The sequence below is a fragment of the Sus scrofa genome, chromosome 7 (assembly GCF_054392235.1).
Source record: "Sus scrofa isolate SSC_HxYL_T2T_F1_AM1 chromosome 7, Sscrofa_HxYL_maternal_Yorkshire_Landrace_v2.0, whole genome shotgun sequence".
In the NCBI taxonomy this organism is placed as follows: Eukaryota; Metazoa; Chordata; class Mammalia; order Artiodactyla; family Suidae; genus Sus; species Sus scrofa.
Window position 1 is genome coordinate 27,479,396 of NC_139389.1, and position 26,488 is coordinate 27,505,883.

General features: G+C 46.3%; 1 long non-coding RNA gene across 1 annotated transcript; it reads right to left on the reverse strand.

Annotated features, from left to right (window-relative positions):
• Window positions 1–12,191: 12,191 nt before the first annotated feature.
• On the reverse strand, window positions 12,192–21,699 carry LOC146401470 (uncharacterized). The gene is made up of 4 exons (XR_014809870.1): window positions 21,662–21,699; window positions 21,341–21,534; window positions 20,882–21,151; window positions 12,192–15,542 (listed from the first exon to the last, which is right to left on the reverse strand). It is a non-coding gene; the product is annotated as an uncharacterized LOC146401470 (long non-coding RNA).
• Window positions 21,700–26,488: the final 4,789 nt, after the last annotated feature.

Sequence of the window (26,488 nt, forward strand, 5' to 3'; positions counted from 1 at the left end):
GGATGTTTGCTAATTAGATGTTTGCCCTGCCAAGCAGGTAAATCTTGCAGATGAAAGCTATCTCTCCCTGGGCCAGGCCCCCTACTTAAGTTATTTAGGCAGTTAAGGGAGAGGTAAAAAGCTTTTCCAGAGTCTGTTGATCTTGATTGCCTTCTGCTCAAAATAATCCGCATGCTCCAAAGAGGCACATTTTGGGGTGACATATTCTGCTACCCTTCAATATACACACAACACACACACACGCATACACAGAACAAAGGTGCAGACACCACACAGGGGCAACCCAGCAATGTGCACAAATGTTCATACATGGCTGGAGCAGAGGACACAAAATACAAAGGCAAGAAGTTAGTAGCCACCCGGATTTAAGTTTATGTGAGGAACATTTAAACTGCGAGACATTTTGCAAATGTGGTAATGACAATAACTCGAGAACTGACACATTTTCTTTAACTGCCTTAGAAATAGCTGTTCACGGACACAGAATATAACATCTTTTGAGCATTCATGGAGCCAGGCTTCCTGTTAAATGGTACTGTTGAGTACCAAGGGGAGTTTCCTCATGTGTGCTGGGGAGCCGGGCATGCCAGATGCCAGGAGAACTACTGTTCATGTCTGTCTAATCAATCAGGCGAGGCTTCAGGGAATAATGGCATTTGAAAGGACCTTGAACAGTGGGGGGGATACCACAGAGTCAGATGTGGAAGATGACTGAGAAAGAGAATGGAATCAGCAAAGGCCTTGAGCGGAAAAGTACAGGATGTGTTTGGGGAATCATAAGAAAAACAATCTCATGGTGAGTTTCCAGTAAAGGAATAGTGGTAAAACTGAGCAGGACCCTGTGGGGCTCTCCTGGGTACAAAAGCCTTCCCATGTCCCCTGTTTCCTGTTTGTAGGGAAAAGGCTTCAGCCTCCTAGACCTTCCCTGGGTTCCAAAGGGCAGATTCAGAGAATTACTAATTAGGGAAGGCAGGGAATGCAGAAGCAGAGGAGGAGCAGTCAAGAAACAACAGTGCAGAGAAAACACAGGGTCCTGTGTATATTCCTCAAGAGATATACATAAAATATACCTTTGAGTTCTTCCGCAGGTACTAAGGCGCCACACAGGTGGAGGCTGGTAACCTCAGGCAGAGACAGGATTCCTGGAGCACCGCCCTGTTACGTCATTGACAACCAGCAGAAGAAAGTCACACACCCTGTAGCCCTCACCCCAAATTTTGTCTTTCAAAACTTCCCCTTGGAGTTCTCTGTTGGCCTAGAGGTTAAGGATTGTCACTGCTGTGGCTTGGGTTCCATCCCTGGCCTGGGAGCTTCCTCATGCTGCTGGTGTGGCCAAAAACCAAACAAGCAAACAAAAACCCCAATAAACTCTTCTCTGGAAACCATCCGGTGAGCACGAACCACCCATTCTCTTTGCTTGGCACTCACAATAAACCTTTCTCTGCTTCAAACTCTGATGTTTCCGTTTGTTTGGCCTCACTGTACCTTGGGTGCACGAATTTGGGCTCAGTAACAGCGGGAAGTGATGATGGCTGGACAGGAATTAGGAGGTGGGGAGAGCTTAGCAGTTAGGCCAGAGGACGGGGGACTGGGTTTGATGCTAAACTGTGGAGCTTGTGGGTCATGGGATGACGTCAAAGGAGGGCAAGTTCTAAGCTGGGAACTGCGTGGGACTGAAATAAGCAGGAACGCTGTGGGGCTCCCAGGTACAAAAGCTTTTCTGTGTCCCCCATTTCTTGTTTGAAGGAAATAGGCTTCATTCAGCCTCCATGACCTTCTCTGAGTTCCAAAGGGCAGGTTCAGACAGTTGCTCATCAGGGGATGGAGAGACAGTCAAGAAACAGCCTTGGGGCAGGATACATATAACAATATCTTTGAGCCTTTCTGCAGTTCTAACCCCCCCTCGCCCATGAATAGATGTTAACTACTTTATGAAGCATTCTTCATTTCAGAAAGAAGGTCAAGGTGAAAGAGCCTCAAGGACCACCAGAACCTGTCCTGGACTGCCTGACACCAGCTTTGAAGAAGAATGCAAGCTTGCATCTAGCCTGATCCTTATCTGTGGCACTATTTTCCACTCCCAAACTAGAAGACCCTTTCCTATTTTCTCCCAAAGGAGGGCACAGTCTTTAGGGTATTAGCCTGCTGTGGCCTCCTTTGCCTGGCAAGGCAATAAAAGCTGGTCCTATCTACTTTGCCCAAAACTCTGTATCCATGTTTCTATTTGGCACCAGTGAATAGAGGCTGAATTTGGCAATGGGATGAGAAATATGGGGACACACTGAGGGAGAGACAGGATACTATTGGAGAGGTTCAGATAGAAAGCAACAAGGGCCTGAAATGGCCATGACGCAGGGACCAAGAAGAAGAGTGGCTATAAGAGACATTCCTAGCATAAGATGACCAGAATTTAGTAATAAGATTTTTATCATAGAATCAGGGAGCATGGAAAGCAGGGGTGCTGGCAGCAAGAGATGAGGAGATCAAAACTGACTCCAGGGATTTGAAATACATCTGACACAGAGCTCTGTTCCAGATCATACTACGCCTGGTGCCCAGGATAAGCACATGTACGAACTCTTCCATCAGAGGCATCACACAGGTTTTTGTGTCTGCCATAGAACCAAGCAGGGTGCTTTGCATGTAGTGGCTGTTGAATAATCTTTTTTTTTTTGTCTTTTGTCTTTTTGTTGTTGTTGTTATTGTTGCTATTTCTTGGGCCGCTCCCGCGGCATATGGAGGTTCCCAGGCTAGGGGTTGAATCGGAGCTGTAGCCACCAGCCTACGCCAGAGCCACAGCAACGTGGGATCCGAGCCGCGTCTGCAACCTACACCACAGCTCACGGCAACGCCGGATCGTTAACCCACTGAGCAAGGGCAGGGACTGAACCTGCAACCTCATGGTTCCTAGTCGGATTCCTTAACCACTGCGCCACGACGGGAACTCCTGTTGAATAATCTTGATAACGAAAGATGAAATACAGAACTCTAAACACACATATAGTATTCACACACTGGCTGGATCGTCCCAAGCTTTTGAGACAGGCATACACTTTTTCAAATCCCACATAGAAATTTACAGCATCTCGGAGTTCCCGTCGTGGCGCAGTGGTTAACGAATCCGACTAGGAACCATGAGGTTGAGGGTTCGGTCCCTGCCCTTGCTCAGTGGGTTAACGATCTGGCGTTGTCAGTGAGCTGTGGTGTAGGTTGCAGACGCGGCTCGGATCCAGCGTTGCTGTGGCTCTGGCGTAGGCCGGTGGCTACAGCTCCGATTCAACCCCTAGCCTGGGAACCTCCATGTGCCGGGGGAGCGGCCCAAGAAATAGCAACAACAACAACAACAAAACAACAACAAAAAAAGACAAAAGACAAAAAAAAAAAAAAAAAAAAAAAGAAATTTACAGCATCTTAAGAAAAGCTAGGACAAGTCTGACACAGACACCAAACAAGAAACACCTCAGGGCATTTCTCAACCAGGGATGTGTGGGGATGCAAGCAAGGGGATGCAAGTAAGCCCACAACTTGGCTATAAATAGATACATTCTTACTCAGTATACTATTGCTTCCTGGGTTTATGTTGCTTTATTTTACACCCACCACTCCTTTCTAAACACATGAGAACTTTTCAGCATCACATGCTTCTTCCTCATGAGGCATAAAACACACCTCCTCGGAGTTCCCGTTGTGGCGCAGTGGTTAACGAATCTGATTAGGAACCATGAGGTTGCAGGTTCGATCCCTGGCCTTGCTCAGTGGGTTAAAGATCTGGCATTGCAGTGAGCTGTGGTGTAGGTTGCAGACTCGGCTTGGATCCCAAGTTGCTGTGGCTCTGGTGTAAGCCGGTGGCTACAGCTCTGATTAGACCTCTAGCCTGGGAACCTCCATATTCGTGGGAGTGGCCCTAGAAAAGACAAAAAAACAAACCAAACAAACAAAAAACCAACAACAACAAAAAAACACCTCCTCTACAAACAAAGACACATTCCTTTCCCACACCTGCCTTTCACACCTGCCATCTTCCTTATATTTACACCCAAGCACAGCGTGCCTACACACCTACCTACACCCTTATTCCACGGTAACCTCACATTGCACAACGACCAACACAAACACATGATGATATGCATGTGTGGACTGGCTCACATGCTCACACAGACAAAAACTGGGGATGGGGGAGATAGTGATGATGGAAGAAAACTTGGCGGGAGAGGGGGAGAGGCACCCAAGGTCAGGAATGCCTAACTTGTTTACGATGGAAAATTTCTCCAGGGCATTAGGCAGGGGAGGGGAAATGAAGGGGATGTCAGGATCCTGTTTCCGCACTACCTCCCACATCTGGAATCTGGGCTTCCAGCTGGACTTAGTTATTATCCTCATGGTCCTCCTGGCTCAGAGAGAGCTTTCTCTGTGGCAAGGCCAGAATGGGCCCTAGGGAAGAGGATGCCAGATGGCTCACCATTCCTTCTCAACCAACCCCATCCCCTTTCCTGGCACCCTCCAGAGCCAGGGCTCAGCCCCACCCCCTCCCTGCCACACAGGAAACTGGGGAAGGTTGAGAGTGAATCATTAGCCAGTGAAAGGGTGCGGGGGTGAGGGCTGGGGGCTGAGTCCAGCAGCTGGGCTGGTTCTCACTGCCCTGATCCTAGGGAAAGACCTGTGCTGCTTCCTGCTCTCCTCATCTGTTTCCAGCTCTCCTCATCGCCTCCCCATCTGCGCAAGATCACCGTATTCCTTCACTTCCCTCCTCTGACCTGTGTTCTTGAACTCCCACTAACCTCCTTCTTAGCCCCTGTTTATTTTCTTCCTAATGCTCACACGGGAGGGAACCATTTTATGTATTTGTTTACTTTATGCTGTTGTGTGTCTCTTGCACCGGAAGGTTATCGCCACAAGTACACAGGACCACATCCGCCCTTTTCCTCCTGGTATCTCTGTGCTTTCTCCAGTACTTGATATTTCACCAAGTAGGAGCTTAATAAATTTTTTTTTTTTTTTGGTCTTTTTGCCTTTTCTAGGGTCGCTCCCATGGCATATGGAGGTTCCCAGGCTAGGGGTCTAGTCAGAGCTGTAGCCACTGGCCTACACCACAGCCACAGCAACGAGGGGTCCAAGCCGCATCTGCAGCCTACACCACAGCTCACGGCAACGCTGGATCCTTAACCCACTGAGCAAAGCCAGGGATCCAACCCCCAAACTCATGGTTCCTAGTCGGATTCGTTAACCACTGAGCCACGACAGGAACTCCTAAATATTCTTTAAAAATCGAGGTAGAGTTTATTTATAATATATTAGTTTCAGGTGTACAACACAGTGATTCAATTTTTTGTTTTGGCCACACCTGTGTCATGTAGATGTTCCCTGGCCAAAGACACAGTTGCAACCTGTGCCACAGTTGTGGCAACACCAGATCCTTAATCTGCTTTGCCACATGGGAACTTCCATAGTGATTCAATACTTTTATAGATTATACTCCATTTAAAGTTATTACAGGAGTTCCCTTGTGACACAGTGGGTTAAGGATCTGGCATTGTCACTGCAGTGGCTCAGGTCACTGCTGTAGCTCAGATTTGATCCTTCTCCTGGGAATGTCTGCGTGTTGTGGGGATGCTCCCCAAAAAAGTTATTACAAAATAATGGCTATATTTCCCTGTGCTACACAGTATATCCTCGTCACTACCGATTTCATACCTAGTAGTTTGTACTCTCCTAATCCCATACCCCTATATTGCCACCCCCTCTTTCTTTCTCCCCATTGGTAAAAGCACTAGTTTGTTCTCTGTATCTGTGAGTCGCTTTCTATCTATATTTTGTTACATACATTCATTTTATTTTTTACATTCCACAGGTAAGTGATAACAGAATATTTGCCTTTCTCTGTCTTATTTTACTACTTTCTAGATCTATCCACATCACTGCAAATGGCAGAATTTCTTTCTTTCTTTTTTTTTTTTTTTGTCTTTTTAGGGCCGCACCCATGGCATATGGAAGTTCCCAGGCTAGGGGTCGAATTGGAGCGGTAACTGTCAGCCTATACCACACCCACAGCAACCCTGGATCTGAGCCGCGTATGCAACCTACACTGCAGCTTATGCCAATGCTGGATCCTTAACCCACTGAACAGGCCATGGGTAGAACACATGTCCTCATGGATTCTATTTGGGTTCATTAAGCGCTGAGCCATGAAGGGAACTCCTGAATTTTGGGTTTTTTTTGTTTTGTTTTGTTTTGTTTTTTTTTTTTGTCTTTTTGCCTTTTCTAGGGCCGCTTCCTGTGGCATATGGAGGTTCCTAGGCTAGGGGTCTAATCAGAGCTGTAGACGCCGGGCTATGCCAGAGCTACAGCTACAAGGGGTCCAAGCCGCATCTGCGGCCTACACCACAGCTCACAGCAACGCCGGATCCTTAACCCACTGAGCAAGGCCAGGGACCGAACCCGCAACCTCATGGTTCCTAGTTGGATTTGTTAACCACTGCACCATGACTCCCGAATTTCATTTTTTATAGTGAATAGTATTCCATTATGTATATACACCATATCTTCTTTATCTATTCATCTATTGATGGACACTTAAATAACTTCCATATCTTGGCTATTGTAAATAATGCTGCTATGAACACTGAAGTGCATATATCTTTTCAAATTAGTGTTTTTGTTTTCTTCAGATATATACCCAGGAGTGGAACTGCTATTATCAGGTGTTTGAGGAAGCTGCATGCTATTTTCCATAGTGGCTGTACCAATTGACATTTCCACTAACAGCATACAAGTGTTCCCTTAACAAATATTCTTAAATCCATCTCCTCTGAGGAGCTACCCCTCATCCCCAGAGGTGTCTGTTTACACAGCTGCATCTCTTCATCGGCCTCTTTGAAGAGGACGCTGGGGGCTACCTAACTGTGCCTTGTGGCAATCTGCCATTGAATCAGGAATAAGTGTGCAGTGACAGATGGCAAAACCCTGGCCCTCACCCTTTATAAGTGACATAGAGTGAGTTGTGCCTACTGCCCCACCTGCAATACCGCTGCATTGCTGGCCACAGGCTGGAATGGGGGAAAAAGGTAATGGGAAGGAGGCAGAGTGGGCAGCGGAGAGGGAGACAGATACTTGGAAGTGGGAGCTTCTGAGAAAGGGAAACGAGATAGAGGGATGGAGCCAGGGTCCTGGGGTCAGGGAGTGAAAACTGAATGGTCTCAGCTGCACCTGCTCTTTAGTAGATGCTCAATAACTAATTGTTGACTTGAGATGGGTTTGAGATAGAAAGGAAACATGGGGTAGTAAAAAGAGTATATTATCATCTAGTGGTGCTGGAGGAAATGGGTTTAAATTCCAGCTCTGGTACTTATTAACGATGAGGTATTGGGCCAGCTACTTAACTTCTCTGAAAATGTTTCCTTAACCAAAATGGGGACCAGCTGGCCTTAAGGTTGTTGCAAGGATGAAGAATATGGACGGGCAGGAGTTCCCTGGTGGCCTAGTGGTTAAGGATCTGTTATTGTCAATACTGTGGCTCCAGTCACTGCTGTGGTGTGGGTTCAATTCCTGGCCTGGGAACTTCTGCATGATGTAGGTGTGGCCAAAAAATATGAACAAGCAAAGTATACTCCAATATAACTTATATATACATAAAAGAATATAAATAGGCCTAAAGGTGACTTTTCCATGGTAACCATTATTATGACTATGAGAAGAAGGGGCCGCTTTGGAGCAGATGTGGACAGCAGTGAACTAACCGAGAAGTAAGAGAAACCAGGATGGAAAATAGCCTCCAAGTGCTAAGATCATCAGGAAATACAATTTATCTTTCTCTTTTCATCCTCCCTTCCCTCCTTCTCCATTCCAGGAAAGTTTTGTGGCTTTTTCTTTTCTTCAGTGAAGCAGAAACTTCTGTATTCCTAGTTCTTGTTCAGCCAAGGTGAATGATTTTATTTTATTTATGACTTTTATTTTTTCCATTATAGTTGATTTACTGTGTTCTGTCAATTTCTACTGTAGAGCGAAGTGACCCAGTCATATATGTGTGTGTGTGTGTGTGTGTGTGTGTGTATACATATTATTTTCCTTGCATTATCCTCCATCATGTTCCATCACAAGTGACTGGATATAGTTCCCTGTGCTATACAGCAGGATCTCATTGCTTATCCACTCCAAAACGAATAATTTTAAATACCCTTTCCCTGGCCCCATACACACACATTTCTAGTCAGAACAGTTCTTGCCAGAGGCATGGTGGCAGAAAGTTAATAAATGACCCCCAAAGACTTTCATTTTGGCCGTAAGAGGGCCAAAAGCAGAGCCAGGCAGTTTTCCCTGACGCAAAAGGATGGTGAAGGTGCCTGGAGACACCAAGACAAACTCACAAAAATAACATAGTATTCCCTGCCCTGGATGCAGTTCAGCCTGTCCCAGCCCAGTGGAGTCCAGCTCAAGCCAAACTTCTCTAGAGGCTGTTGAGAGAGTTGGGAGCTGCAAAAAGAACCCAGCATTCCTGTTCTTGTGCCAGCACTGGCTTCCCAGGACCCCAGCGTGTGGCTCCTCCCTCTGGCCTCGGTTTCCTTCTCACCAGATTATAAATCCCCCCTGCCCCCTTTTTGGTCTTTTTAGGGCCGCACCCGAGGCACATGGAAGTTCTCAGGCGAGAGGTCTAATTGGAGCTGCAGCTGCCGGCCTACGCTACAGCCACAGCAACACAGGATCCTTAACCCACTGAGCAGGGCCAGGGACCAAAGCTGAGTCCTTATGGATACTAGCCAGGTTAATTACTGCTGAGCCACAAGGGAACCCCTATAACCCCTTTGAGAGCAGGACTTTCTCCATCTTGTTCATTGTTTTTTTTTTTTTTTTGACTGCGCCCTTGGCATATGGAAGTTCCCAGGCCAGGGATGGAACCTGTGCTATTTTAGTAACCAAAGCCACAGCAGTGACAACTCAGGAACCTTAACCTGATGAACCACAGGGGAACTCCTTTCATCATCCATTCTCAGTGTCTACATCAGTACAAGCTTCCTAAAGCGGACAGAAACATAGGGCTCTTTATTTATTTACGGCTGCCCTGTGGCATGTGGAGTTCCACCAACCAGGGATCAGATCCCAGCTGCAGTTGTGACCGAAGCCACAGCTGTGGTAACTCGGGATCCAGTGGGGATGGAATCTGCATCCAGAAATCCCAGGGGGCCACTGATCCCGCTGTGGCACAGCAGGAACTCCACGTAGGGCTCTTTAATTCATTAATGTTAGAACTGTCCATGTGGGAATCCAACGACAGATTGGTCCAATATCAGCAATGGAGAATAGGATTGAGATTTAATTCAAAGCATAACCATGGCAGGGGGTGGCACGGGGGGTGGGGGGGCAGGAAGGGCAACAGATAAAGTATTTCCCATTTTGTCCTGCCTTTTCAGACACCCTGTATTTACTGAATGAGTTGTTCTGTAAAGTCAAGAGCTTAGATTAAAGGTTCTCTAATGGGCCTCCCACCCCTGCAGCTCCATGACTCAGCAGCATCTCCCCTTGTGTGTTCAAAGTTAGCCCTGCCTCTCTCTTACTTCCAAGGCAGCTGCCAGAGGCCTTTTTCTTTGAGGGTTGGGAGCGGCCCAAGCTCCGCCCAGAAAGGCTTGGGGGCGGGGCAGGTGCTTCCAGCAGGAGTAGGGATCGCGTGTAAGGACTGGGGCTTGACCCGCTTCCAGGGGGTGAGCCCTGAGGCAGTTTTCTGGGAAGGGTAGATGCCCCGTGTGACTCAGCACCAAGTTAGGGAAAAAACAAGCTCACTCAATCGCTGGCACCCTCCCAGTCTGGCCCGGCTGTGACCATGAGCTCATGAAAGAGGAAGCTGGGACTAGACAGTAGCCCTGCTTTCCCTCATGTTCACTCTCCCATCACCTCACAGATTCCCTAGAGCGTCTGGGCCTCATGCTACCGTCATCCTGGCTCCCAGCATCCCGGGCCATTTTATGACACTCTCTCTTCCCAGACCACTGGTTGTTTCCCCAGGTTGGAAATCCCACCCAGCATGGAATGGGATTGCTCACAAGGGGAGGCTGAAAATATTATGTGTCCTTGGCTCTGACGATCTTCTCCACTGTGGACCATGACCACCTGGGTTTGTTCTAGAGCCTCCAAAGTACTGGGCAGCTGAACCACCCTCAGGGCTGATGTATCCTAGCTGAGACCTACCTGCCTAATCCTTTTGGTATTCAGAATAATCCACTACCAGAAAGGCACATTTTATTTCAAAGGAAGTGATGATAAGGATGGACCATGGAGAACCTTCCTAACTTTTCTCCCTCCAGACCATCTTCTATGCTTTCCCCAGAGCTTTCTTGTTAAAAGATGGACTTGACCAAGTCAGTGTCTGGGTTTCTAAATTCAGTGCCTCCAAACTCTAGTGAGGGAGTTCCCATCGTGGTTCAGTGGTAACAAACCAGACTAGTATCCATGAGGATAAGGGTTCGATCCCTGGCCTTGCTCAGTGGGTTAAGGATCTGGCGTTGCCGTGAGCTGTGATCTAGGTTGCTGATGCGGCTTGGATCCCTTGCAGCTGTGGCTGTGGCGCAGGCCCGCAGCTGCAGCTCCAATTCGACCCCTAGCCTGGGAACTTCCATATGCTGCAAGTGGAGCCCTAAAAAGACACACGCACACGCACACAAAAAAAGACAAACTCTAGTGGGTCTGACACTGGCCTCCCAACCAGAAACCAGGCAATTTTACAGTCTTCTCTCTCAACTCCCTCACTAATTTACTTGTGCCCTGAGCTAGGGCACCATGTACGATTTTGTATTTTTCTCATTCATGCCAAACCATTGGACCCTTCACATATGCTATTTCCTCTCCATCCTCCTGGGAAAGCCCCACCCCAGCTCTTCCGTGTGGAATTAGTCCACCTACTTGGTATACAAATTGCCTGAAGCATCAAACACAGTATATCCCAGACAACTGTCTCTTGATCTTCCTGGTTGCCTGGAAGCGCAATGGCACTGTGATGTAGCCATTTTGATGCCAGGGACCGTTTGAAAAGGCCCCCTAAAAGTTATTTTCAGATTTGAAGAAAATCAGTGAGAAATGTATAAATCAGATATTTCAACCCATCCATGTGGGTTAGGTTCATCCTGTCTCCAACTCCCACCCAGTCACATAGAATTTGGTAGTGCTTGGTGAGATTACATTTTTTTAAGCCACATATATTGAAGTACAGTTTACATACAGTAAAATCCATCCATTTTAGGAGTACGGTTTGATGAATTTTCACAGACTCATATAATTGTGTAATGGCACCACAATCATGATATAGAATAGTTCCATTGTCCCCAGATATTTCCTCATGCTCCTTTGGGGTCAATGCCCTCTCCTCTCAGAGTTTCTTGGTGCTTCAGTGGGTTAAGGGTCTAGTGTTGTCACTGCTGTAGCTCAAGTCACTGCTGTGTTGCAGGTTTGATCTGGGAACTTCTGCGTGCCATGGGCAAGGCCAAAAAATATATATATATATATATATATATAATAATACCCTTTTTTGGAGTTCCTGTCGTGGCTCAGTGGTTAGTGAATCTGACTAGGAACCATGAGGTTGCGATTTTGATCCCTGGCCTTGCTCAGTGGGTTAAGGATCCGGCGTTGCCGTGAGCTGTGGTGCAGGTTGCAGACACGGCTCGGATCCCATGTTGCTGTGGCTCTGGCGTAGGCCGGCGGCTATAGCTCCGATTCGACCCCTAGCCTGGGAATCTCCATATACCGCAGGAGCAGCCCAAGAAATGGCAAAAAGACAAAAAAAAAAGGAAAAAAAATAATATCCTTTCTTCACTCCTAGTCCCTAGTAACCACTGATCTGATTTCTGTTCCTATAGTTTTAACTATTCCAGAATATCATATAAATAAAACTATATGAGTTCCCATTGTGGTACAGCAGAAATGAATCTGACTAGGAACCATGAGGTTGACAGTTCAATTCCTGGCCTCGCTCAGTAGGGTTAAGGATCCCGAGTGGCTGTTGCTCTGGTGTAGGCTGGCAGCTATAGCTCCAATTGGACCCCTAACCTGGGAACCTCCATATGCTGTGAGTGCAGCCCTAAAAGAGCAAAAAAAAAAAAAAAATAAAATTATAGGAGGCACTTTTTTGTGTCTGGATTTTTTTTTGCTCAATATAACATTTCTGTGATTCATCCATGTTCTTACATGAATCAGTAGTTCTTTCCTTTTGATTTCTGAATAGTATTTCATTGTATAAATATGCTACAGTTGGCTTATTCACTCTTGATAGACATTTGTGTTTTTTCTTGGTTTTGGTTATTATGAATAAAACTGCTATGAATAGTCATATACCGCTTTTTTGTGGACGTGTGTTTTTATCTCTCTTGAGTAAATATCTAGGAGTAGTACAACTCAGGATATATTTAACTTCTAAGAAATGGCCATGCTGGGATTTCCCCTTCTGGCGCAGGAGAAATGAATTCAACTAGTATCCATGAGAATGCAGGTTTGATCCTGGGTTCACTCAGATCCTTAACGATCCGGCTGTGGTGTAGGTTGCAGACATGGCTAGGTCTGGTGTTGCTGTGGCTGTGGGGTAGGCTGGTGAGCTGTGGTGTAGGTTGCAGACGTGGCTCGGGTCTGGTGTGGCCAAGGGGTAGGCTGGTGAGCTGTGGTGTAGGTTGCAGACGTGGCTCGGGTCTGGTGTGGCTGTGGCTGTGGGGTAGGCTGGTGAGCTGTGGTGTAGGTTGCAGACGTGGCTCGGGTCTGGTGTGGCCAAGGGGTAGGCTGGTGAGCTGTGGTTTAGGTTGCAGACGTGGCTCGGGTCTGGTGTGGCTGTGGCTGTGGGGTAGGCCAGCAGCTGTAGCTCCAATTTGACCCCTAGCCTGGGGACTTCCATATGCCGTGACCCTAAAGAGCCTAAAAGAAAACAGAAATGGCCAGGCTGTTTTCCAAAGTGAGTGTCTGTTTTACACTCTGATAGGACTGTTTTTTAGGCTCCATCACAACATCCCTGTTGTAAGTTTCTGCATCAAATCTGCCAAGTCAAAATGTTTTCCTTGTCAGAGAACAGGTTTACATGCAGGTTGCCACAGGGGACAGCGATGGACTGGATTCCAGCCATCTGCACCCTCAAGATCTGGCCTGTCATGTCTCGGGAGGCCATAGCAGTTTCAAGGGCCACCCTGAGGTTCAAGCCCAGGCCTGCACCCCACCTTCCAGCCCACCCCGACCACCCTGTGGCTGTATCTCTCTGTCTGCCCCATGGCTCTGCACGGGTGCCAATGCATCATGTAAAGTATCATGGGCCAAGCTGCTTGAGCACACATAGTGCCCTATAGGCACTGTCCTGAGCACCACCCAGGAATCAGTTCATTAAGCTTTCACAAGCCTCTACTGTTATCATTGTCTGTATCCTATTCTATTTTTATTTATTCTTTTTATTATTTTTTCCGCAGGATGCAGAAGTTTCAGGGCTAGGGATGGAACCCACATCAAAGCAGTGACTGGAGCCATAGCAGTGACAACACCAGGTCTTTAACCCACTGGGCCACCCAGGAACTCCTGTAGCCTCATTTTACAGGAGGAAAATGAGAGACCCCCATGAGGCTGCTCACTTTCTTAAGATTACATAGTGGGGGTTAGATTCAAACCCCAATCTGCCTCCTCCCCAAATCCAGTAGCATGCCACGTTGGTTAGAAAGTGGACCCTGGAGCCAGCTCACTCGGGTTCAATTCCACCTTCTAATTCATCTAATTTTCATGGTAAGTCTCTGAGAAGAAGGCCTTTACAACATCCATTTCATGGGCAAGGAGACAGCATAGAAGCTTCCTACAGCAGCGAGGGCTGAAGCTGGGATTGAGATCCAGGAAGTTTGGCTCCAGAGACAAAGCAACCAACCGTTTTGCTTCCCTGCCTGTCAACAATCCTCATTATTCACCTTGTCATTCAGTTCAGTGCCCTTGCTCTTTGTGTCTTTGGGGTTTTACGCTGCTCTGATATTTGCGTCCTTGCTTGGGTCACACTTTCAAACTCTGAATGGGTTATGCACACATGTCCCAGGGCAGAACAACCTTGTGGGCAGCTCTGCTGGGCAGTGTCACCTCTGGTCATATCGTTGGCCTCTTGCCAGTCCTTGGGAACTGCCTCTAGTTCAGGCAAAGATCTTAATCTAGCAGAGGAAACTAGGGAGGTAAGGATATCTGCGGGATGACCCGAGCCTAAGAAATCCCCTCTAGCTATTTTTCCTGAGAACCAGGAGACACATGAAGGTCTTGAGATCATCTTAAAAGATCATTCGTTTCCTCAAACAAGTTTTGAGTTCTTTCAGATGAAAGACTAATCATTGAACTTCCTGACTTATATTAGCTTCTTAGTAGATGTTGGTTGAATGACGAATGAATGAATAAAAAGACCCAGATTCTCTCTTTCTCTCTCTCTCGTTTTTTATGGGCACACCCATGGTGTATGAAGTTCCTGGGTCTGGGACTGAATTCGAGCCACAGCTGGGATCTATGCTGCAGCTGCAGCAACACTGGAACCTTTTACCCACTGCATTGGCCGGGGGTGGAACCCACAACTCCTCAGGGACCTGAGCTGCTGCAGTTGGATTCTTAACCCAGTGTGCCACAGTGGGAACTCCAAGACCCAGATTCTCTTAATTCTCTCTGTACTGTCCCGGATGGTAGCAATGTGGCTATTTATTTATTTTTTCTTTTTAGGGCCACATCCATGGCATGCAGAAGTACCCAGGCTAGGAGTCTAATCAGAGCTGCAGCTGCCAGCCTGCTCCATAGCCACAGCAACGACGGATCTGAGCTGCGTCTGCAACCTACACCATAGCTCATGGCAACACCGGATCCTTAACCCACTGAGTGAGGCCAGGGATAGAACCTTATGTATTCAGTCAGGCTGGTTACTGCTGAGCCACAAGGGAACTCCTGCATGTGGCCATTTAAATGGTAATTATTTAAAATTAAATACAACTTAAAATTCAGTTCCTCATTTGCATCAGCCACATTTCAGGTATACAATCACCTCAAGTGGCTAGTGGTTACCATATTGGAAAGTGTAGATACAGTGCATTTCAAACATCATGACAAAAAGTTCTATGGGGCTAGAACAGGGTGAGGAAAGGAAAAATGCTGCACTTTGAAAACATTCATTTTAGACTGATGGCTTTCATTTGTTTTCAACACTTTTAAAACAGTCAAGATCAGCTGCTTTCACTAGATGATGTCTCATACCGCCCATTCAGAGGTCTAGAAACCACTTCTTCAGAAATCTATTGTTGAAAAAGGGAAATGTTTCTGATCTCATCCATTACCCAAAATTCTGCGAAAAGCGAGACAAGTGATAGAAGGAGGAACTAAGCCATTGAGTGTTTTTTTGTCGTAGGCCACATAGAATGAACCAATCCAGGGTGCTTTGCACCCATTACTCACCTAGTCCTCCCAGCAGTTCTGCAGGACGCAGGAGGGCAGTGCAAAAAGTGGCTGAAAGTCATAGGCTTGTGAAATACTAAAGGCTAGTCTCTGTACTCAAATCGTCGGTAGACTATCAAATGTCTTCCAACCAGGAGCTGTGGCAAGCAAAAGATGGATAGATGGGTCGTAAGAAGCTTGTGACCTAGCTAAGGGAAAATCAGAGACAATCGTATTCTAGCTACATAACTATAACTGTACATATACACACACATATATGTATACCGTATACTTTTATGTATATATTATATACCTGTACACACGAATATAGGCACATACATGATAGTATAATAATCATTTGGTATATTAGAACTTAGCAAGTACTTTTCCTCACAGGGGGACCCAGCAAATCAGAATTGAATGTCAAATGAATGGAATGCTGAGACAGAAGACAAGAATTCTAAGAATTCAGAGCAGGGTGAGATCACAGCAGGAAGGGGTGATGACGGAAAAGTTTGATTGAGACATCTAACTAGCAAGAGATGGTGGGCAGTCACACAAACCCGAACCCTACTCCTGGTTTCCCCACTAGAAACTTGCCAGACTCTCCATGGCTAATCATGTTAAATGAGATAATTGTAAATCTTACATTCTAGAAGGTAAAATGCTGATTGAATGCTTAGTGGTCTATGTTTTCTCTCTGGTCCTCCACCCCTATGTTCAACATGTTAAAAAAGAAAAACAAAACTCCCAGAGTTCCTACTGTGACACAGTGGGTTAAGAATCTGACTACCGTGGCTTGGGTCCCTGAGGAGGCATGGGCTCGATCCTGGCGCAGTGGATTAAAGCATCCAGTGTTGCTCCAACTGCCGTGTAGGTCAGCAGCTGTGGCTCAGATTCAGTGTCTGGCCTGTGAACTTCCATTTGCCATGGGTATGGCCATTAAAAAAAAGTAATTAAAAAAACACTCCCATGTGTTTCATAGCAATTCTAGAAACACAGAGTAACTTGAATACTCTAGATGTGAAATGGTTTGAGTTGCCTTTACTTAATAACCCTGTGATGAGTATCAGATGGCACAGCTCAAATACCTTATTAATACCCAGGGGTTATACAAAGTCTGCTGCTCAGAGTTCCTGCAGTGTACAATGCATGAAAATCCAGCCCTGTGTTTCGACTGGGCTTGCCTATGCTCTCCTTACATAACTGTAGCCATTTCCCTGCCAGGAGTGATTTAGAAATGTCTTTTTACAGCTCTGTGCCCTTTGCTTCAGCTTCCTTTAATTTTTCTAAAGCTTCTAACTTCTTCCTTTGCATTTGGTTTCCTTTGGTTTCAAGCCACAGAAACCCATTACAGCTTAGAATACTTGAGTATTGGGAGGATATTGGATAGTTCACAGACTAGGCTAGAGAGCCAGGCTCAGGGAACACAGGAGCCAGGGCAGCTCTGGGAGACACCACAGCTGGAATCGAGTCTTGCCCTCACCACCTGTCAAAATGAATGAATGACAACTAGTTTTTTTCCCTATCCCTCACATTCATGTTTATCTTTCAAAGCCCCAGAAGATAGAGTCTGATTAGTTGGTTTAGGTGGGGGCCAAGAGGAAGAAAGGACACCTAAGGTGACAGCTCAAGAGGACTGCACTTCAGTAATTCCTCAAAGAATCCAATGTCTATTGTCAGAGGAGAATAGAGTCATTGCTGGGTTGTCAAAACCCAGAAAATATTCACTATACCCCATTTTTTCTTCCTAACTTTCATTTCCTACTTTTTCTAATTCTCCATAATAAGAATGACCAACATATCTTCCATGGTTGTGGAAAAGATTGATACAAATAAATCCACCTGTATTGGAACCTCCCCCTCCCCCCAAAAAAAGGATACATGGTTAGGGAAGTTTGGCCTGATCCCTCAGTGTTGAGTAAAAGGATTAAGGAAGATAATGTATGCAAAATGCCTCTTACTGTGCCTGGCACCTGGCAAGGTTCATTATATGTCATTGCCATTTCAGCCCTTCCCCTGGGCGTGCTGGAACCAGCTCATGCCAGTTCAAACCAGCTCACGAGAGGAGACTGTGACATTTTCAGGAATTTTGTGAACCAACTGACATAACATTTGTACTTTGAAGTTGACCTTGATAAAAATATTTACACCACAGAAATTTGGAAATGCAGCTAATTAGACTCCCCTTCAACCTCCAGGAGGTTGTTAAACGTTTCTCAGCACAGAGTTGCATCCACTCTTTTCTTTCCTTTGCAAAATGTAAGCAGAACCACAGTACAGCTCAACCACCTTACTTAACATTCCGAGTTATGTAAGGTCAGCTCTGCCCATAATTCCTGCAGTGTACAATGTATGAAAATCCAGCCCTATGTTTCGACTGGGCTTGCCTAGATTCTCCTTACATAACTGTAGCCACTTCCCTGCCAGGAGTGATTTAGAAATGTCTTTCTACAGCCCTGTGCAATTTGCCTCAGCTTCTTTAAACTCAGCTTCCTTAAACTTTTCTCTTTTTTGCCTTTTTAGGGCTGTATGGCATATAGAGGTTTCCAGGCTAGGGATCTAATTGGAGCTGTAGCCAATGGCCTACAGCTCACAGCAACGCCTGATCCTTAACTCACTGAGTGAGGCCAGGGATCGAACTCACAACCTCATGGTTCCTAGCTGGATTCGTTTCCGCTGCACCACAATGGGACCTCCAGCTTCCTTAAACTTTTCTAAGGCTTCTATCTAGCGTTTGGATTTCTTTGGTTTCAAGCCATAGTAACTCACCATGGCTAACTTAGAGCTAAGTTGAATATGTATGTCACTTAGGATCAGATTCAGTTGAACTGACAAAAAGATGGAACCGTGGTTCACTAGCTATAAGTCCATCCTTTCCGACAGAAACAAGGTCCTGATCGAGGTCAGAGATTCGGGCTTGGCTAGAAGCTCACTTTGCTGCCTCCCATCCTCTGCGTGTTTTTCACTTCATGACCTAAGATGGCTGCCCAGGCGCCACATTCCAGCCAGTAGGACAGAGAAGGGCAGACACACATCCTTTCCCGTTAAGTCCATTGACAGGAGGAATGCACAGCATGTCTGCGTCTATGAAGCAGGCTGAAGTCATTTAACTTTAGCCAGCTGCAAGGGAGGCTTGGATACCTGAAATTCACTCTAGGCAGCTCTGTGCCCGGCTGGGAACTGGGAAGAAGGGAAGGGTAGATACTGGGAAACAGCTGGCAGCCCCCCTGCCCCCCCAGTGGCAGGGTTTAGAAAAGTGTAGGAGAGTGTGAAATAGGTGCTGGTGTGATGGGAAAGAGTGCGGCTTATGGAACTTTGGAGGAGCTGGCTGGAATGGAAAATTGGAAATACGGGAAAATGATGTTAAATAAACAAGACGGAAGCCAGATCTCAGTGAGGGTCCAGGAAAGCAGACAAAAGAACCTTTATCTAAGATTCATTAAGAATGCCATTAGAAGCAGAAAGCAGTGGACTTTGGGGTAGGGGAGCTGTGTGATCAAAGGCATTTCAGAGATTTTAATCTGGCACTTACATGCTAGTCATGTTGGAGGGGGAGGAAAAACAGGAAAAGGCAGGGCAGTTGAGAAGACATGGATTTCACAATCCAGGTATGAGGTGATTCTGTGGGGGCAATGGGAATGAGGAGGAAGAAATGAATCTGGGAGGCGTTTGCTAGAAGATATGTTAGGATTGATGGCTGTCCTGATAGGGAGTTTCAGGTTGGGGTGTCGGAGAGACAGGTCACCAGAGTGAACCTGCCTTGATAGGTGTTTTAGGTCGGGTCACCTTGAGGCAGAGGCTGGCAAAGAACTTTTGTTTAAGAGATTGGTGGGGGAGTTCTCCCCCGCTGTGGTGCAGTGGGTTAATGATCCGCCTTGTCTCTGTGGAGGTGCTGGTTTGATCCCTGGCCTGGCACAGTGGGTTAAGGATCTGAAGTTGCTGCAGCTGTGGCATAGGTCGCAGCTCTGGCTCAGATTCCATCCCTGGCCTGGGAACTTCCATATATGGGAACTTCCATATGCCATGGGTGCAGCAGAGAAAGACAAAACAAAACAAAACAAAACAAAAAAACAGAGATTGATGGAGGAGGAGGAGAAGAAGAGAGCGAGAAACAGGATGGCAAAGGGGAAAAAGCTAAGTAAGGATGGGGGCTAAGCCATAGTTCGAGTCCCCAGGTAGACTCTCAGCACAGATCACATCAGAGTCAGCGCCACCTTCATGGAAGGAGGCTGGTGTTTCGCAGCCATGCATCTGGCAGTCAGGGGCTGAGGTCTGTCCAAAGTGTGTGTTATGGGGATGGTTTGTCTCCCATCAGTCCGGGCCAATCCTCTGGAAAAGGGCATGGCTGTGAGTGGTTATCAGGCAACATATCCCACAGCTGGGGGATGAGTACAGCAGCTGATAAAGAGGATCTGGGTGAGGTCCAGACAGTATCATTAGAGTCGGTCAATTTTGGGTGTGTTAGATTGAAATCTAACAAAGAAAGAAGGTACTGGCCCATGACTAGAGGGTGGCTGGAGATACAAGACAGGAGTTCATGTCGATGAATAGGACTCATTTGGAGATGATGGGGTGGGAGACCCTGGCACACAAGGGATGGTGCCATCAAGGAGTAAGCCTTTTGAGGGCCATGGATAGACAGGGGGTGCAAGTGCTTGGAAAAGAAGTGGTCACAGCTGGCGGGAAGGTGGGAGAGAGAAGAGGAACCAGTGAGTAAAGCAAAGCAGAAACCAGTAGAGAGAAGCACGTCCGTGTGGTAGTTGACCAGCTATGACTGGAAGTTGAGGGAAGAAGCTGGAGGGGAATGACTATGGAGAAAAGGTTGAGGTGTTTTTGTTTCTGGTCAGTTGGAAGGTTGCTGGTGGCCTTTGAGGGAACAGTTTCACAGGACAGGGTTAGAAACCACATGGTTAGGGCTAGTAACATTTTCCACATTTAATGCCATTCCACCTGACAAACTCAACTCCTCTAGGGCACTTTCTCCTTTAATTAAAAAAAAAAAATGGGGGGCAGGGTGGAGTTCCTGTTGTGGCACAGTGGAAATGAATCTGATTAGTATCTATGAGGATGCAGGTTCAATCCCTGGCCTCGTTCAGTGAGTCCAGGATCTGGTGTTTCTGTGAGCTGTGGCGTAGGTCACAGATGAAGCTCAGATCCCTCGTTGCTGTGGCTGTTGTGTAGGCCAGCAGTTACAGCTCTGATTTGACCCCCTTGCGGGAACTTCCATATGCAAAAAGCAAAATAGAAAAATTATAATAATTATACAAATTTTATAAAAAAATTTTTTGGCCTCTCCTGTGGCATCCAGCAGTTCCCAGGCTAAGGATCAAACCCATGCCACAGCAGCAAACTGAGCCACTGTAGTGACAACACCAGGTCCTTAACCCACTGAGCCACCAGGGAACTCCCTCTCTTTCAATTTCTATGCTGCTCATTCTTGCTTATCCTAAAGTTACTCTGTGTTCTGGTTATATAATGTTGCCTAACAGATTACCTGAAGACTCAGCAGGCATGACATTCTTTGTTACATTTATGGGTTCTGTGGATCAGGAGTTTGGATGGAGTGCAGTGCAGATGGGGATGGCTTATCTCTTCTCTACAATGTCTGGGATCGAAGCTGGAAGACTTGAAAGCTGGAGACTGGAATCATTCATCTGCAGGACGCTTCATTCCCATGTCTTACAGTGGATGCTGGCTACTGTCTGGGGCCTTAGTTCCTCTCCCTTGGTCTAGATTGGCTTTCTTTTGCATGGTGTCTGGGTGACTGAGAAAGAGAACCAGGCATGAACGATATTGTTTTTATGACCTCACCTTTTAATAGTCTACATTGCTTTCCCCATACTCCATTGGCCACAGCAGTCACAGTCCTACCCAGATCCAAGGGGAAGGAACATGATTCCACCCTGGGGTCTAAGTCTCAGGACAAGAAGAAGGTGAGGGGAGGAGCACTCACCTTTGGAAAATACAACCTTCTATCCTGTCGGAGCTTTCCATTTGCTTCTTATGAGTGGTCTCATTTATTCAACAGTCATCAATAATAACAGCAACAGGAGGAATATCCTGAGGGCAGGGGTCTGGCCCGTCACTACTGTCTTCTTCATCTTTAGGTCCTGAGCAATTACGCAGTGATAGGCCCACAACAGATACCTGTGGAAGGAAGAACTCCTTTTAAGTCTATCTATTTTTGTCAAATACGTCATCATTTAATGGTGGAGCTGTTCTCACCATTTCACAGTGGAAAAAACCAAGGGGCTTAGACATATAAGTAGACTACCTCTCAGATGACTCAATAGCGAGAGCTCAGCTGTGACTGAACCCAGGTCTTCTGTGTTGAAGCTATTTTTATTAAGAACCTGATGCCTCCAAACAGCAAATGAAATTCCTGGGGGGTGGGCCAGCTCCTTCAATGCCCCTGCCTCCTCCATTCTTGTAGCAGCACTGGGCCAACCACAGGGCTATGGACAGAGGTCCCTCCACTGCTGACTGATGGGTCCTGCATTTGATACACTGATTTTTTTTTTTTTTTTTTTTGGTCTTTTTAGGGCCACTCCTGAAGTTCCCAGGCTAGGTGTAGAATTGGAGCTGCAGCCCTGGCCTATACCACAGCCACAGCAAAAGCAATGCCAGATTGGAGCTATGTCTTCTAGCTACACCACAGCTCAAGACAACACTGGATCTTAACCCACTTATAGGGGCCAGGGATAGAACACACAACCTCATGGATACTAGTCGGGTTTGTTACCGCTGAGCCACAAGGGGAACTCTGATATACTGATTTAACATGATGGTTTAATATCGTCATTTAATATGATTCTGCATCTTTCTCATGAGAGCAGGCGAGGGCTAGGGCATGGACCCTTGAGCTGCACTCAGCCTCCGGCCTGGGTAGAAGGTCAGGACGAGTTTGCTCCTCACCTCTCTGAGCGGGCAGCACCCAGGTCAGGAGTGTGGGCTAAGTGGAGATGCTAAGAGTTCTGGTGGGGCACTCCGATGGTGTTCTGAGGGAACTGCATGGGGAGCGGGGGAAAGCCTAGAAGGGAAGTGGCTGAGGTAGTTCCTTTAGGTCCAGTTCAGAGGGGACAGGGGGGCTGATTTCCACCTGCTCCCCCAACTCACATTCCAGCCCTAAAAGTGCTTCACGATCTCAGGAGGAAATCCTGGCGAGGTATCCTGCGTGGGTGGCAGGGGTGCTTATCTAGAGCAGGAGTGGGTGGGAGCAGATCTTAGAATTTGCATCAAGCCTCAATTTTCCAAATCCTGCCTATACCCTGCCAGCCACCCCTCAACCAATCTTTGACTTTATCTCCTTAGAAATGTCTTCAGGCTAGCAGTTATATCAGTTCTCAGGCTAGCTAGAAATATCTCAGAGATTGCAGATCAGGAAGGACCTTCGGAAACCACAATTTCCACTTCTGCTGTGGGGGCAGAAAGCATGGGGCAGCCTAACTCCTTGATGCCTCGGAAGTAACAAAGGACCAAATCTGCTCCATGTTGTAGGAGTACTGGACTTACCAGGTTCCTGCTCTCCTCCACCAGCCCTGCCAGGGCGTCTAAGGGTCCTTCTGTCCCTGGTTTCTCCCCATCCAGCTCCCCTCTGTTAAAATGCTTATTCTCCCTGCTCAGGCCCTTTGAAAGTAATTTGCTGTGACTTTTCATATCGCTTCCAACTCCTTGGCCTCACCTTCATGGACCTTGGTGGACCGGCTTCAACTGCATCATTTGTGAGTCACCTCTGCTCCTTTGTTCCAGCCCCATCAATGTGCTTGTTGCTCTCCCCCACGTACGGATTACTCACTGCTTAAGTCACCAATCGCTCTGGAATGTGCCCCCTCCTCCACGACACCCATTCACCCCACATCCTTTATTGTTTTAACTAACGATGTTTTCTTTCCCTCCTCTGATGATTACAATAATGAGTGCTTGTTGTGGAAAATCTGTGAAATGCAAAATGTATACATACAAAAGAAAACAAAAAGTACCCCAAATTCCACAACCCCAATATAGCTAATGTTACCACTGAGGTGGATTTCCTCCCAGTTTCTCCCCGGCGCTCCTCCCTGCCTCAGGCCCTCGCTGCACGCTCACTATTCCACCTAAGAGTCTCTCCCGCTCTTTAGTTCTTCCCTTCCTCCTTCTGTGAGTCAATCAACTCATCCTGATTGTCATAAAGGTCATTCTGTCTGTTAGGTCTCCCTATTACACATTCACCGGACCCAGTACTTTTCCTTGTAGCACTTACCACAACTAGGAATAAACCATCATCTTTGTCCTCCTGTGTTTAATGTCTGTCTTGGCTACTTGACCTGACGTAAGGTCCATGACTGGCTTCCTTGTTTGTCTGGATGACTGTAGCATCCATGGCAGTGCCCTGGATATAGAACACCCACAACACATGGCATCAAGATGCCTTCTTGAATAACCAGGTGTCTGTCGTCTCAATGCCTTGAAATAGTCAATTTCACAAATACAAGGAATCAATTATCACAAGCTTCACATGGTTCCAGTATAGGATACCCTGTTCTTGCCCTCCAGGAGCCCTTAACCTTTTGAAGAAGACGGACCAGCAAGTAAAACATTCTAGCTTTTTTTTTTTTTTTTTTTTTTTTTGGCCACACCTGCAGCATGTGGAAGTTCCCGGGCCAGGGATCAAATCCATGTCATAGTAGTAACCAGAGCCACAGCAGTGACAACATGGGGTTCTTAACTCACTGAGCCACAAGGGAACTCCTCTAGTATATTTTAAAAAATGTTATCAGAGTATAGTTGATCTACAATGTTCTGTTAGTTTCAGGTGTATAGCGAAGTGAATCAGTTTATATATACATATATTTCTATATATCGCTGTTCTCTTTCAGATTCTTTCCCCATATAGACTACCACAGAGTATTGAATAGATTTCCCTGTACTACACAGTAGGTCCTTGTTACTTATCCTGTACATTTTATAAGTATATGATGATCCGTGGTATTGAGTAATACATAGAGGAAGGGTCCATAGATTTCAGAGGAGGTGACATCATTCTTTCTGTGCTTGGAGTGCATTTACTTTGTATAGTCATAGGGTAGTAAATTGAGTGGGACCATGAAATCAACACACCCCATCTCCTACAAAACAAGGAAATGAAAGCAGTGGGGGGTAGTAAAGCGACTTGGCAAAAGCCATCAGGTAGTTGATTGGTGGCAGATCTGGGATCATCTTGAGGTTCCCAGCCCAGAGCTATCTCCACTGTGCCTTAGGGTCCTCGGGAGTCACCTCCCCATTCTGCTCACCCCAGTCCCGTGGATTTCCGCTTGTAAGGGTCTCTCCAGTCTGTCCACCTTCCGTCATCTCCACATCATTACTCTCCAAGCCTCCATCACCTCCAGCCTGGGTACATCCACCTCCTACCTTATCTCACTGCTTCTGGTCAAGCCCTGCTCAGATCCCACGTTCGTGTTGCAGCCAGAGTGAGCCTTCCTAGATCTGAGTGTGAGCATGTCCCTTCCCGGCTTAGAGCCCCAGAGGCTTCCCAGCAAGATTTTAGGAACATGCTCAAACGTCTTTTATTTTTTTCTCTTCTAGTTATCCTGAGATATAATTGACATATAGTACTGTATAACTTTAAGTTGTACTACGTAATGAATTGACTTACACACATCATGACATGATTACCACAATAGGTTTAGTGACTATCCATCATCTCGCATAAATACAACACTTAAGAAATAGAGAAAAATTTTTTTTTCTTTGTGATGAGAATTCAAGATTTACTAGCAACTTTCACATATAATGGACAGAGTATTAATTATATTTATCATGCCATATATTGCATCCCTAGTACTTATTTATCTTTTTTTTTTTGCTTTTTAGGGCCACACCTGCGGTATATGGAGGTTCCCAGGCTAGGGGTCTAATTGGAGCTACAGCTGCCAGCCTACACCACAGCCACAGCAATGCCAGATTCGAGCCACATCTGCGACCTACACCACAGCTCATGGCAATGCCAGATCGCTGACCCACTGAGCAAGGCCGGGGATCAAACCTGCATCCCCATGGATACTAGTCAGGTACATTTCCCCGAGCCATGACGGGAACGCCTGCATTTTCTTTTCTAAATTGGATTTAAATTTCTCACAGGGATCGTGACTGTTCCTTTCTTTAAATCTTCCACACTATGACCACATCATGGGTTTCTTCATCCAAGAAACATTTTATAAATGATTATTAATTGATCTCCTCACAATAACTTTCCCAACCAGCATCATATCTGAAGAAATATATAACAAATATTTATATAGCAAGACCATTTGTTATGAATTTATTGTTAACAACAATGCACTGAGAACTAACAAGGAATAAAGAAATTCTTCTCTCCCTCCTCCACATAGTCAGGACTTTGTGTCCTTGAAGTTGTAGGTTTCCTAGCCCCTAGGGTTTGGCTTTTTTCTGTGTTTTAGAAGGAAAGGGAATAATCAGGCTGGGCAGGGCTTTATAGGAGGGCCACACTGAAGTAGGGCCTGATTTTGAAAAGTGCTGAATGTCTGGTCTGAGAGGAGAGGGTACAGAGGCAGCAACCTACCTCTTGGTTGACTCTTGGACCTCCTGGACTCAGGAAAGAGAAGGGATCCAGTTTCTCCAGGGCATGTGGAGAGCTGGGCCTTTTCAAGAGCAGCCTCTCAGATGAGACTGGCTGCCAGGGTTCATGAGAACTGGGCCAGGTGCTTTGTGCTAGATATGTTCAGAACTTCAGCAAGTGTGTCCCAGCCCCCAGGCAAGGCCAGATCAAGACTGTAGAGAAACACGGAAAATGTTATGGGGCCCCCACCCCCGGTGTAGTTAAAAAAAAAAAAAAAACTACATAAAACAAATAACAGCTTTAAGGGTGTACTATAGATTTGTGATTTTCCCCAAACGCCTGACTCCTTTGATTTCTTGAATATCAAATTATTTCCAAATATCTTGTATATATAATTATTTCCCAAGTTTGTGATTTTTTTTTCCCCCGCTCCGGCTTTGCTGATGTGTGATTGTGTGATTAGGAACTGCCCAGGCCAGCCGAGTAGCCTGGTTCTCATGGACCCTGATGGCCTGGGTGAGAAACAAGGCAATGCTGGCCATGTGG